This window comes from Xyrauchen texanus, chromosome 33, assembly GCF_025860055.1.
Source record: "Xyrauchen texanus isolate HMW12.3.18 chromosome 33, RBS_HiC_50CHRs, whole genome shotgun sequence".
NCBI lineage: Eukaryota > Metazoa > Chordata > Actinopteri > Cypriniformes > Catostomidae > Xyrauchen > Xyrauchen texanus.
This window is the reverse complement of record NC_068308.1, coordinates 24,064,181-24,077,544: the sequence shown is the minus strand read 5'-3', so window position 1 is coordinate 24,077,544 and position 13,364 is coordinate 24,064,181. Positions and strand designations below refer to the sequence as shown.

Below are 13,364 nucleotides of genomic sequence, written 5' to 3'. Positions count from 1 at the left end.
TCTTCAGGCATTTCCTCCTCTAACCTCTGCTGAATCCTTCTTTCACCTCTCTCTCCTCACCTAACCTCTCCTTTTCCTCTCCTCTGCTGGATTTTGTCAACCTTGAAGTTAGATTCTAGAAATGTTATGTGAGGTTTTGCAGCTTGTGCATATCCTTGTGTAGTTTGAAGAGTGGTAGAAATAGAACCATCTAAGCTACACATAGAAAATTGCTGTGAAGAGAGTAGCGAGACAGCTGAGGTTTGACAACTTCTTGTAATGTTTATATATTACTCTGTAGCAACACAGAAAAAGTTGTGTTTCAGTAATGTCTCTGTCAAGACATGTTGATGTGTTTTTGATAAGTACATTTGATTCAAAATGGCTTGCTAATAACATTCCCTCAGAATTTAATTTAACTTAACATCAAACAGATGCTGTGAGCAGATTATAGAGGTATTGATCTATATTTAACTTGAAAGTGATGGATGGTTGTTGGAAAATAAAATTATGGATTGCTTTTGTCTGCCATGTAGCATGATCTTGAGCCACTTCTCTTTTGTTTTGTTACCTTTCTTCAGCTCTGTTTGAAAATCGCCGACATGAAGGCTGTTCCCAGCAGCAAAATCACTAGCTGCCTTGTATGAGACCTCATTTTATCATGTTTATTGTCTATTCTTCACAGATCCAACCAGTCCAAGAATGCATTGCAACTAAGCTCAGTGAAAATTTCTATTTAAGATTGCGAATGGAGGGAATTATTAATTTGTCATTTATTAAAGCTTAAGTGTGAAACTTCATGCCACCTGCACCATTGAATGGAATTGCAAAAATAAACATCAAACAGCCTTACGAATATGTTAAGTTACTGTTTACAAACAAATGCTAGGCTCCTGCACTTCCAGGTTCTTTTGGCACCACTGAAAAGAAGTAATTTCATTGGTCCACAAATTTTTGCCTTAAATTTATGTTCAAAATTGTTGTTTGTGGGGTTAAAACACCCCGTTCTTTTTTTTTCCTTTTCTCCCCAATTTGGAATGCCCAATTCCTAATGCACTATAAGTCCTTGTGGTGGCGTAGTGACGGGAGGACGAATCTCAGTTGCCTCCATGTCTGAGAGCATCAGTCCGCGCATCTTATCACGTGGCTTGTTGAGTGCATTACAGAGGAGACGTAGTGCTTGTGGAGACCCACGCTATTCTCAGCACGTGCCCCACCGAGAGGGAAAACCACACATTATAGCGACCACAAGGAGGTTACCCCATGTGACTCTACCCTGCCTAGCAACCCGGGCCAATTTGGTTGCTTTGGAGACCTGACTGGAGTCCCTCGGCACGCCCTGGATTCAATCTCATGACTCCAGAGGTGGTAGTCAGCGTTAGTACTAGCTGAGCTACCCAGACCCCTAAATACCCCATTCTTTAAATTTCTATCAGTATCTTTGGATCATTCCATCAGTATGTTTGGATCTGGATTAACTCAGGGTTTTACTTGAATTATCATATTTTATGGATCATGGTCTTCGTTATCAGTTTTGCTCTTATAAGACCAATATCCTCCGCAGCTGCCTTTGGTTGTTTTGAACTTTACATGAAGGAATCATTTAAATTCCATAGTGAAAAATTCCCTTCGAGCCACTAGAATCAGTCAAGCTTGAGGCCCTCTCCTTGAAGATGGCCCACCTGATCACACTCGCTTCCATCAAGAGGGTTGGGGACCTGCAAGCATTCTCTGTCAGCGGCACCTGCCTGGAGTTCGGTCCGACAGACACTCATGTCGTCATAGGACCACGACCGGGCTACGTGCTCAAGGTTCCTACGACCCTCTTCAGGGACCAAGTAGTGAACCTGCAAGCTCTGCCCCTGGAGGAGGCAGACCCAGCCTTTTCTTTGCTGTGTCCAGTATGTGCCCTGCGTACTTATGTAGACCGCTCTCAGAGCTTTAGACGTTCTGAGCAGCTCTTTGTCTGCTTTGGTGGACAGCAGAAAGGGAATGCAGTCTGCAAACAGAGGCTTTCCCACTGGGTTGTTGATGCCATAGCATTGTCCTATCACACCCAGACCATGCCCGCCCCCTTTCAGGTTTGAGCACACTCGACAAGAAGTATGGCATTCTCATGGGCACTGGCCAATGGCATCTCCCTAGCAGACATATGCAGAGCATCGGGCTGGGCAACACCCAATACCTTTATGAATACCTTCATCCCATGTTCTCTCAGTTTCGAGCCGGTAGAACTCAGTAATGCAGAACAACTGACCAGGTTGATACCGCTTGCACCGCTGGCAAAATACCTGATGCAGCCTGTCGCTTTAGCACACAACTGCCTGCCCACACCTGCGTCAGCAGTGCACGTACATGGTTCAGCACATGGTGTGATTAAATATGGACCTCTAGTGTCACTTCTTCAACACAACATCGAAGTGAGCGACAGACAGGGAACGTATAGGTTACTTTTGTAACCTCCGTTCCCTGATGGAGGGAACGAGACGTTGTGTCCTCCCGGAACCGAGCCGAGCTGAACCGAGCCACTGTTATGGCCGAACCTCATTCTCGGCTCCTCAGGTCGAAAACCTGAATGGACAGACGCATAATTCCCTCCCTTTATACCCATATGTCCGGGGGCAGGACATGCAAATTCTGTCTGCCAATTTCTCAATGGCCTTTTCTCAAGTTCAGAGATGCGCAAGGCTCTCAAGAGAGACCCCTAATGTTGCTTCTTCGACATGTCTCGTTCCCCCCATCAGGGAACAGAGGTTACAATAGTAACCTAGACATTCTTGCATTCAGAAAAAGCTAGACGTGTGCAATGGAATGGAACAAAATGCATGAAGTTGACAGTGTCTTGAAAATGCATCACTCATCTGGCATATGTACATTGTATGTAGACATGCAGTTAAAAAATAATGCCAGTGAAATGTAAGAACACAATCTGTGTGTACACCCCCTTGTAATGCAGTTACCTATGTAAACAGAATAGCAGCTCACTAGGTTATGGAATAGAGCTGTTGTGTTTTAGTGGGTGTGTAGATTTATGGCTGTAAAGGCTGTATTGGCTTGTGGCCGTATGAGTTGGTAGGCAAATCGACTGGCCCTGCTGTTGCTATATGAGCTTGGATCGGATCATTAGGGATGTGGAAGTTTTCTATAAGGTCATCCCCTACTCCCAAACCCACTCCTCTAATCCCCAGACATGATTATTCTGCTGGAACTGATTAAGCACCATAGATTGCATTTATCTCATATTTTTATCCTTAAAGGGCACACTGCCTGAGCATCAATACAGATAATTGCTTTTACGCAAATAAGCAATTGAACAATCATTCAAGGGCAAGCAACTGAGTTGTCCAATCAAGATAGCTCGCTGTGAGACCCTGTAATTGGCTCCATTTTACAGTTTTTTCTAATCGCTATGACAGTTTTTTCAATACATTTAACAAGTTTCCTAAACTCTTAACGCACCAATACACCTAAAACACACAATTGGCAAAACGGTTAATTTCATGCTCAAAATTACACATTGTAAACTAAACTCCAAAACTAATTTTCAAAATACAATAATACACTAACACAATACACTATGTCTAACAAAACACTGCAAACATGTTTCAAAATCTAATAATTATTCAAAACACTAACACATGTTCTCTTCCAACAGGAACATTTAGTCAATCATAACACAATGACAAAAAACACTATGATCAGCTGAAATTACAGAAACTGCATTATTTTATGTGTCAGGTCTGCCCTTATACAATAGACAGTATATTGTATTGATCATAGATTGTGTTTTGCACTGTAGTTTCTTTTGATGCCTCTCTACATTTTTGTTTTGTTGGGTTTAGTAAATGCATGCATTTTGTTTCTTTTGCTGCAGAACTTCAATACAAAAAATGAATGACCATCTCAGAGTAGCTTTATAGAATGTACAGTTTCTGAAAAAAAAAAGACAGAGACAGAATTGCTGCAGTAAAGACTTTATTTGCAAAAGGACATTGCTGCAAGATATACAAACAGAAAAAGCACTGGAATAATAATTTAAAAAACAAAGTAATCTTCATATCTTCCCGGTCTTCTGCATTTGGCCACATGTTCTCATCCACATCACACCTGATATCTTCTCTGGCAAGGCATCGTGGGAAGAATCTTTTGGCATGCCTTATCCACCCCTGGCAGTGTTCAGCTGTGATGTCTTGGCATGCAGCATCCATTGCATCCAGGAGGGACATTTGGTCATGTGGACGATGGTCAAAAACCTTCCATCTCCAGGCTGAGAAAAACTCCTCAATGGGGTTGAGGAAAGGGGAGTAAGGGGCAAGGAAATGGGACATCATCCTTGGATGGGCGTCAAACCAGGCTGTGACTGCACGGGAATGGTGGAATGCCACATTGTCCCATATGATCACATATATTGGCAAGTGGTCTCCCACCTGTCCCCTTTCTACCTCTGGCACCAGTCTTTCGTGCAGGTCTTCTAAAAACAGGAGAAGGCGGTCTGTGTTGTAGGGGCCAATCTCACATTTATGCAGGAGTGCACCGTTGTTGGAGATTGCGGCGCACATGGTAATGTTGGCTCCTCTCTGGCCCGGCACGGTAACTGTGGCCCTTTTGCCAATTATGTTTCTCCCACGGCGACGCCTTTTTGCTAAGTTGAAGCCAGCCTCGTCAACATAAATAATTTCATGTGGGACTTGATTGGCCTCCAACTCCATGACTCTCTGAAAGTAATTAGACACAGTGTATGTAAATGCTTTGCTGTATATCTACTGTATGTCCTAATGTACTCCAGGTTTATAGAGTAGTTTACTGCAAAACACACTGTGTATAGTACAGTAATGACTGTATTGCATAACCTTACCTGGACGTATTGGTGACGGAGTTCTTTGATGCACTCACTGTTCCTTTCAAAAGGAACTTTTTATAGTTGTTTCATTCGAACTCTGTGTTTAGCTAGAGTCCGAGAAATGGATGTTATGCTGATTTCTGCAATGTTCCCAAAGACAAGGTTGTCCTCTACAACTCTGGACTGAATGTCCTTCAGTTTTATTTCATTGTCAGCAATCACCATGTTGACAATAGCAAGTTCCTGTTCTTCATTCAGGAGCTTTCCTCTGCCCCCTGAGGGAGGTAGACGTTGAATCCTTAGAGGGACAAAATGCAGTTACATTTTAGAGACCGGAGGCATACAGTCACTCTAATAAATGGTAAAATTATTTACACTTTGCTGTAGGAGAAGCAATATCCTACCTGTTGGTTTCTCTGAAAATACGGACAATGGATGCCACTGTGTCCCGGCTGAGATTTGGCTGTACTCGTTCACCAGCTACTGTGTATGATAGCCCGTGGTTTATGACATGGTCAATGATAGTAGCTCTTATTTGATCAGTTACCCTAGCTCTGGTCCTTCTTTGAGCGCCACCACGCATTCTAACTACTCTACCTTGACCCACTCCTCTCCCTTGCCCTTGCCCTTGCCCCACTCCTCTCCCTTGTCCTTGCCCTTGCCCCACGCCTCTCCCTCTACCTTGCCCCACTCCTCTCCCTTGCCCTTGCCCTTGCCCCACTCCTTTCCCTTGTCCTTGCCCCACTCCTCTCCCTTGTCCTGGTACTCGTCTTCCTCTCCCTCGTGCAGGCATTTCTTTCTTTCTTTCTTTCTTTCTTTTTTTGTGTTGCTCTATATTGTTCCTTTTCCACACAAGATCAGCCCAAAGAGTCCTCTTTTAAAACATATGATCATGCAATTGAAAGAACCTCAACATCTGAGTGTGCTTCCTAGATGGGAATCAGCTGTGATTTATATATTTGCATAACTTCAATAAGCTGTTTCTCATTAGCAATGGAATAAGATACAGGGAATATATTTGTGTTTCAATTCACAATATGAACAGCTGTTCACTTTGACTTTAGCCTACATAAGTTATGTTTAGAACATGATGTTATCTGTTCTGACATACAGTGTGAAAGCATTTGTAAATTTGACTGTAAAATTACATTGTTTTGGTCTTGGTTGAGCTTGTGTGTAAAAGAAGTTCAAGCATTTTAAATTTGTGTTAATTGTATGCATTTTGTGTTAAAGCAACAAGAAATGTGTTAATAGTATAGCTTACACAGACGGATGTAGTGCTAACTGTGTTAAGAGTTTTGGAAAATTGTTAAAAGTATTGAAAAATCTGTCATAGCAATCGTAAAAAACTGTAAATACCCATTTATATACAGACGGTACCGTCTATGTCAGGGCTTTTTTACCATAGATTTGTGAATGCAGCTGTGCATACTCATAAGGTCACAAAAGACAGCATCATCAAAGTGTTATTTAGTTCAATTATCACCTCGTCTGCATTTCAGTGACAAAGGACTGTTTCGGTCTCAGACTCATTATTTTTAGCAAAGCATCTGTTGAATGAATCTGCCATGATTTCTCCATTTGACTGCTGCATTTATGAGGCAGCGGCTGGCACAGGGCCAAACCACTCATCGTGCCATCCCTCTCTGCTTTTAGACACCAACCCCTCTCCTCACATGCACCAGACGACAGACTGCACATTAGTGAAATGCCAACTCTTAATTTCTGCCTCTCTCCGCTTCACATCTGCACCGCTGCATAAATAGCTGCGTAACTATCCAAACAGGAAATGAGAAGCTCCATACACTAATGATTTGTTTTGTGATTCTCAATGAGAAGTGTCTTACAGCAAGCGTGAGATGGGATATTTCTTTTTTAGGGTGAGAGAATATTTTGAATGCAATATGTGAGAGACCGAGAGGAATGTGTGGAATTCTGCGTAACTGAGCCCAGTTTACTCCCTTTGAGTGAGTAGTTATATGCAGGGAGGGAACATATTAAACTTTTTGCCACACTTTTCAAGGGCAGGTGAATTGAAAATAAAGTGCCAGGCATGCATATTTATTACTAGCCATAAAGTTCTATTTTGCATAATTTTTATTTAGAAATATTATTTTGGTCAATGCATATTTGTGGCCAACACAGAATATCATTGTTACCATACTTTGTATAAGCCATTCATTATGTGAAATGCTACTTCTCATAAATACATGAATGCATTGATTTTTGGTGGCTTAAAGCCAAAAATGAAATTCTTGTCAGTCATAGAGTGGTGGAGTGGTGGTGGTGTAGTGGGCTAAAGCACATGACTTGTAATCAGAAGGTTGCTGGTTCAATCCCCAAGCGTCATAGAGTGGTGGAGTGGTGGTGGTGTAGTGGGCTAAAGCACATAACTTGTAATCAGAAGGTTGCTGGTTCAATCCCCACAGCCACCACCATTGTTTCCTTGAGCAAGGCACTTAACTCCAGGTTGTTCCAGGGGGATTGTCCATGTAATAAGTGCACTGTAAGTCGCTTTGGATAAAAATGTCTGTTAAATGCATAGATGTAAATGTAGATGTAAATCTACTCACCCTCATGTTTTTCCAAACCTGTATTTATTCCTAATTTTATTTCTACATTCGAACACAAAAGAAAAAATGCTAGCGAATATTCCGGTCCGTCTTTTTAATAAAATAGCAGTTGATAGGAAAAGTTTTAAAAAGGACCCAAAATTATCATTAACCCTTAAAGCTTTGATGGGCCCACCAAGAACAAAATAATTATAACAATTTTATCCAACAAAATATAGGTATCATTTTAAAGCTTAGAATCTGTACTTTACATTGCATGTAACCAATATGACCAAAACTGAACAAATGCTTTGAAATTGGCAGAAAAATCAGAAGTGTTCCGTTTTTATAATTTATTCATAATTTTGCACTCACATTTTATTGTAATCAGTAAAAACATCAAGCTGGTCAAAAAGCCATGTGTCATATGTTATTAGAAAGCTCTCAATACAGCCAACGATTTGTTTTACACAGACAAAAATACAGCGGGTAATAGCTAAGTATGTCTTTGACGTACTTGTTACATGTAAACAGGTGTTGCTCATTTGCTATTTTTCTTAAAACTTCACGAAAGTAAACAGAACATAAAATATCACATATCATTTCTTAAGAGGAGGTGATTGTCTTTTAAATGAGCCAACACCCAATGTAATCAAATGCATAGATCATTTGATAATCCACACAAAGAACAATGTGCACACAGCACATAATGTGCAATCTGGCTAAAAACAAGTTAGCTTTCCTGGATCAGATGACTACATTGGAAATGATGTACTACGTTGTCCAGCGTCATGGAACACTAACCCAATCGTATTAGGATTCAGATCGCTGCAACCAGAGGTGGAAGTCATCCAAATATGGGCTGAGGGGACCATTTACTCTAATTACATATGGCCACCAGGAGATGGCACCGAGTACATAATACAGACTCAATGATGGCTCAGATGACACAGAATTGAACTGAATGAGATCTTGTCACTCATGCCTTCATGCTTTGAAAAGAGAGCATACTTTTAGTCATTGTTGTGTAATTTGTTCTTATGTACAATTATTATGTTTTATTTGTTTGGAGAGGCTTTAGGACACTTGGAGATGCTTTGGACACTAGGATCAATTGTATTTGCAATGCTATAACTTTTGATTGCTTTGTCGTATCAACACAAATTTTAACTCAGTTATAGGTGACATGATTGGGAACAAAACAAAGCAGTTTTTGTCAGAGCTACCTTATTTAATGTAAAATCAGAAAAGTAATTGAAAAAGTAAATTTTTGGCTCAAGTTCTGAGAGTCTCAGAATGTATAATAATTATAATATAATATTATATGTATTATAATTATACATTATTATACATAATTTTAAATGTTTTCTTTAAAATGAAACAAAACACTTGGTCCTCGTTTTTTTATAAGCCTTTTAATTTGAGTATACCCCTGAAACAGGAAATCTTTAAAAACTCATAGCTTAAAGGGTTATAGAAGTCGATGGGACTTATGTGTCACATTTTAAGTGTTCTGACAGCATACAATAGGTTTTTGGTGAGAAACAAACTGAAAGTAAATTTAAGTATATAAACACACACATATTTCATCCATCATTATTGTATTAGTCACTTTAGTAGAGTACTTTATTTCAATTTTCATTTGCTCACATGTCAGATTGCATCAGTTAAAAAAACAAAACGATATTCAGACTATTGTTCTTGCAAGTTAAGCCATGCATTTTGTTGCAATTCCTAGTAAAGTTACCAACCAAATGGCCAGTTTACTCGACAATGCCAAATTTTATATGCATTTGGCATTGGTCAGTCTAAATTTTGGATCCTGGTTATATGGTGTGTTGCAGGCATGGTCCGTGCCTGTTAACGTGATGAAAGGAATAGAATGGGTGAAGAAGGTGGAAATGATTTATGGTGTTTTTCACATTGCTTACCCTCTCTCTCTCTCTCTCTCTCTCTCTCTCTCTCTCTCTCTCTCTCTCGCTCTCTATCTTTCTAACTCTCTTTCTCTATCTTTCTAACTCTCTCTGTCTCTCTTTCTCTCTCTCTCTCTCTCGCTCTCTCTCTCTCTCCCTCATTCACTCTGTATTCATTTGTCAAGAACTTAGTGTGATCAATTGATTTCAAATTTGTTCAGCCAGGGAATCAAAAGGACTCTTATGAAAAATAGATGTGTTCTTATCACTTGATCTGATTAACGTAAAGTGAGTGCTGACAAAGAATAATTAATTTAAGAGCCGGACCACACAACTCTTTCTCGCTCATACACTTACACAAACTCACAAAAATGTCTGACTTTTTAAAGGGTTTGTTCAAACAAAAATTACAATTCTGTCATGATTTGCCCTCCAAAGCAATACAGCTTTCTTTTGTTGAACACAAAAGTAGAATATTAGTAGTTTGCTTTAGCGGCTCTCTTTTTTTATATAACAAATGTGAATGTGGACCAGGGGCTTTTAGAACATTTAGATAGTATAACACATTGAACAGATTTTAGCCTTTATTTCTAATTAAAAATTAAATGCAAGCGGTCAGTGGATTGCTATAATCGCTGGATCCGCACGAGAGTGATAGAGCAACTTCAAAGTAAAAGCACTTACAGTTTTTCTCGATTGCTAAGACACATTTCTTGAAAGCTGCTCTCCTTTTCTCTAAACTGTGAACACAAAACCCAATTTTCAAGCTACATTCACAAAACCTCAGACTCTTCTTGCAAAACCAAACTTTCACCTCAAAACAGTTCAATCTGTGCTCAAAACTGAATTATGTTGTCAAATCGTGCCCCGAGTCAATCAAAATTAAAAACACTACTGAAAAGTCACTAAACACTACGTAGAAAAATAGAAAACACAATGCTCAGGACATGAAGCTGGAGAAATAAATGTTTATTGTTCACTGTAGGCTAAATGCATGTTGCAAAACAGAAAAAACCTGTGCATTTAGCACTTGTACAAAAAGACAAAACAGAAATCTTGTGCATTTACACGTAGCACTTGTAAAAACAAACAGAAATCTTATGCGTTTGCCACTTGTGTACAGTAAGCCCATGTAAAAATAAAGTACAAAAATATACAAATAAGTGCATTACTCAGCCACAGCATCATGTCTCCGTACTGGGTCAGGCCACAGGACTTCATCCACATCACAGGCCACATTTTGTCTGGCCAGGCAACGGGGGAAAAAAACCCTGCCATGCCGTATCCAGGCTTGGCATGCCTCCACACCTATGTCACCACAGGCAAGTCCCATGGCTTGCAGGAGATTTACCCTGGTGTAAGGTTGGTGTTCATATACCTTCCACCGCCATGAGGAGAAGAATTCCTCAATGGGGTTTAGGAAAGGGGAGTACGGTGGAAGGCAAAGATTGATAAAACCTTGGTTCATATTGAACCACTCTCTAACCTGGAGGGCTCTGTGAAAACTCACATTGTCCCAAACAACAACATAGATGGGATGCTCATCCTGCTGCCCTAACAGAGCATCTCGCATGTGATTGAGGGAAATGAGGAGCTGGTGAGTGTTGTAGGGCCCCAGGTTGGCATGATGGTGGACAACCCCATGATTGCTGATGGCAGCACATAATGTGACATTGCCACCACGCTGCCCAGGAACACCAACAATGGCCCGATGGCCAATCACATTACTGCCTCTCCTTCTCCTTTTGGTGAGATTAAACCCAGCTTCATCCATGTAGATTTATTCATGGGGTCTTTCCATTGCATCCAGATGAAAAACCCTCGGTAGAAATAGATATAGTTTTGTAAGTGATACGGAAAAAGTGATTTAGGCCACTACAGTAAATCACTACTTAGAGTAATCAACATTGAATGTGTCTGGATATATGCCAACCTTTACATACTGGATCTTTGCTCTTTAACTGTGTCTGAGTTGCGATCAAAGAGCACTATGTATAGCTGTTTCATGCGCAGTCTGTTGCGCTTGAGGACACGATCAACAGTAGAGAGGCTGACACTGTTGATACCCTCAAAATTTACATGGTCCTCAATGATCTTCTGCTGAATTTCACTCAGTTTAATGGCATTGTTCTCACGGACCATATCAACAATTAGGGTCTCTTGGTATGGGGAGAACTTACCTGTCCTCCCACCCCCATGTGGCAGTCTTTCAATTCTACAAAAAGAGAACATGGAGTTACAAAAAATATACATGGAATACTGGGCCTACAAACAGTTAGACCAACCCTCCATTACAATACTACAGTACATTGGTACAGTGATGTACTGAAACATATATTTACTTACAGTATACTGTGGTACAGTATATAGTATGTCATACAGTAATTGCTGTCAACATTTACATACTGTACTATAATGTCAAAAAAAGGTAATTACCTGTTCTCTTCTCTAAATCTTTGGATTATGGTAAACACAGTGAATCTACTGATGTTTGGTTGTACCCTTTGTCCAGCCTCCCTCATGCTCATACCATGGACAAGAACATGGTCAATCACAGTAGCTCTGATTTCATCAGATATTACTGTTCTTTGTCTTCGCTGACCACCTCGACCACCTCGACCTCCTCTCACACGAACTCTTCCTCTCAGATTTCTATCCATTGTAGGGCCTCACAAACCAGTGCTCTCTGAACTGGCTTACTGTATATGTTCCCTCACATCATTAGCCAAAAGTGTGATCAATTTTGAGTTGTTGTGTTCAACTGGTGACAACTGTGCTTTAATTGTGTTTGACTTTTGTCACCTGTGCTCACCATTATGCAGTATGGGTGCATCACAATGAAAATGTGTTGGCAAGTTGTGTCTAAACAGGTGAAAAGTGCTTATGGTTTTGCCAAAAGAGTGATTGATTCAATCAGTGGGTTCAGGCAACTGAGCATTTGGTTCAGACAATAGGGTTTAGTGTTTTAGCAATTGAGAAAAACTGTAACATGCGCTTTAAGTAAATGTCATATTCACTGTTCACTAAATGTACAATTAGTTTGACTCTTGTCTTTTTGTGAGAAAATGCAATCGCATATAGTCCATATTTTCTGGACTACCATGTACACTGTTAGTCAAGTCAAGTCAAGTCATTTTATTTGTATAGCACATTTAACCGAACAACAGTTGACCCAAAGTGCTTCACAGGTTAAAACAGGAAAGGCAAAAACAATATGCCTTGACAAATTCATAAAAATGAGTACAGGACTCCTTAAATACATTCAAAAAAATTCTACCTAATAATGTAATACACTTTCTTTGTACAAACAATTACTATTTTTTTTTTACAAATTAGAAGTATAAACTGAAACCAGATGTGCTATCTATGTGTTACGAATGCAGACAGCAAAGGCAGACGAGGAGAGCGGATCTAAGTGCAGCTTACTTTATTATTACAAATACAAAAACACAACACCGAAAACAATGGATCCAGCGGTTCTGCGAGCAAGCTGCATTTGGATCCTCAACCTTCGTCTGCCTTCGTTGTCTGCAATTCGTGACAGACTCTAACCGTCCAGTGGAGGACCACATCCGTGATTTCCTCGCGATTGCGAGTGCCACCGAATTCCCTGACTCCGACCTGGTGGTGTTTTTTCAGGCCAACCTGGATTGTGCGCTCCAGGAGCGGCTGGACGCTCCTCGAGTTCATTGAAGAGACTCTGCTGGTCTGCGCTTCACCGTTCACTGTGGGCGTCATCGAGGAGAACCCTGCCACTCCTCCCACAGTGGTAACCCTCCATTCGCCCGTGGTTCGTCCCTTCACGCCTGCCTTGGTCAGCGAGCCAGCGCGGCCCTCTTCATCTGCCCGGAGGAGGGAGAGAAGACGGGCTTCCGCCTTCCGGCCCACGCCTGCCCCGGTCTTTCGTTGAATGTTTGTTAATGTAGTTAGCCTGGTCTGTGTTCCCTGCCCTAGTTCTCTGTTCATGTTTATTTACCCATTTAGGGTTTTCCTTTGTGTTTTGTTTATAATAAAGAAAGCTGCATTTGGATCCTCAACCTTCGTCTGCCTTCGTTGTCTGCAATTTGTGACACTATGTAC

General features: G+C 40.7%; 1 protein-coding gene across 3 annotated transcripts in view; it reads left to right on the top strand.

Annotated features, from left to right (window-relative positions):
* Positions 1-13,364, top strand: part of usp54b (ubiquitin specific peptidase 54b) — a 177,974-nt gene that overhangs the window by 111,155 nt on the left and 53,455 nt on the right. The gene's annotated exons all lie outside the window — the stretch shown is intronic.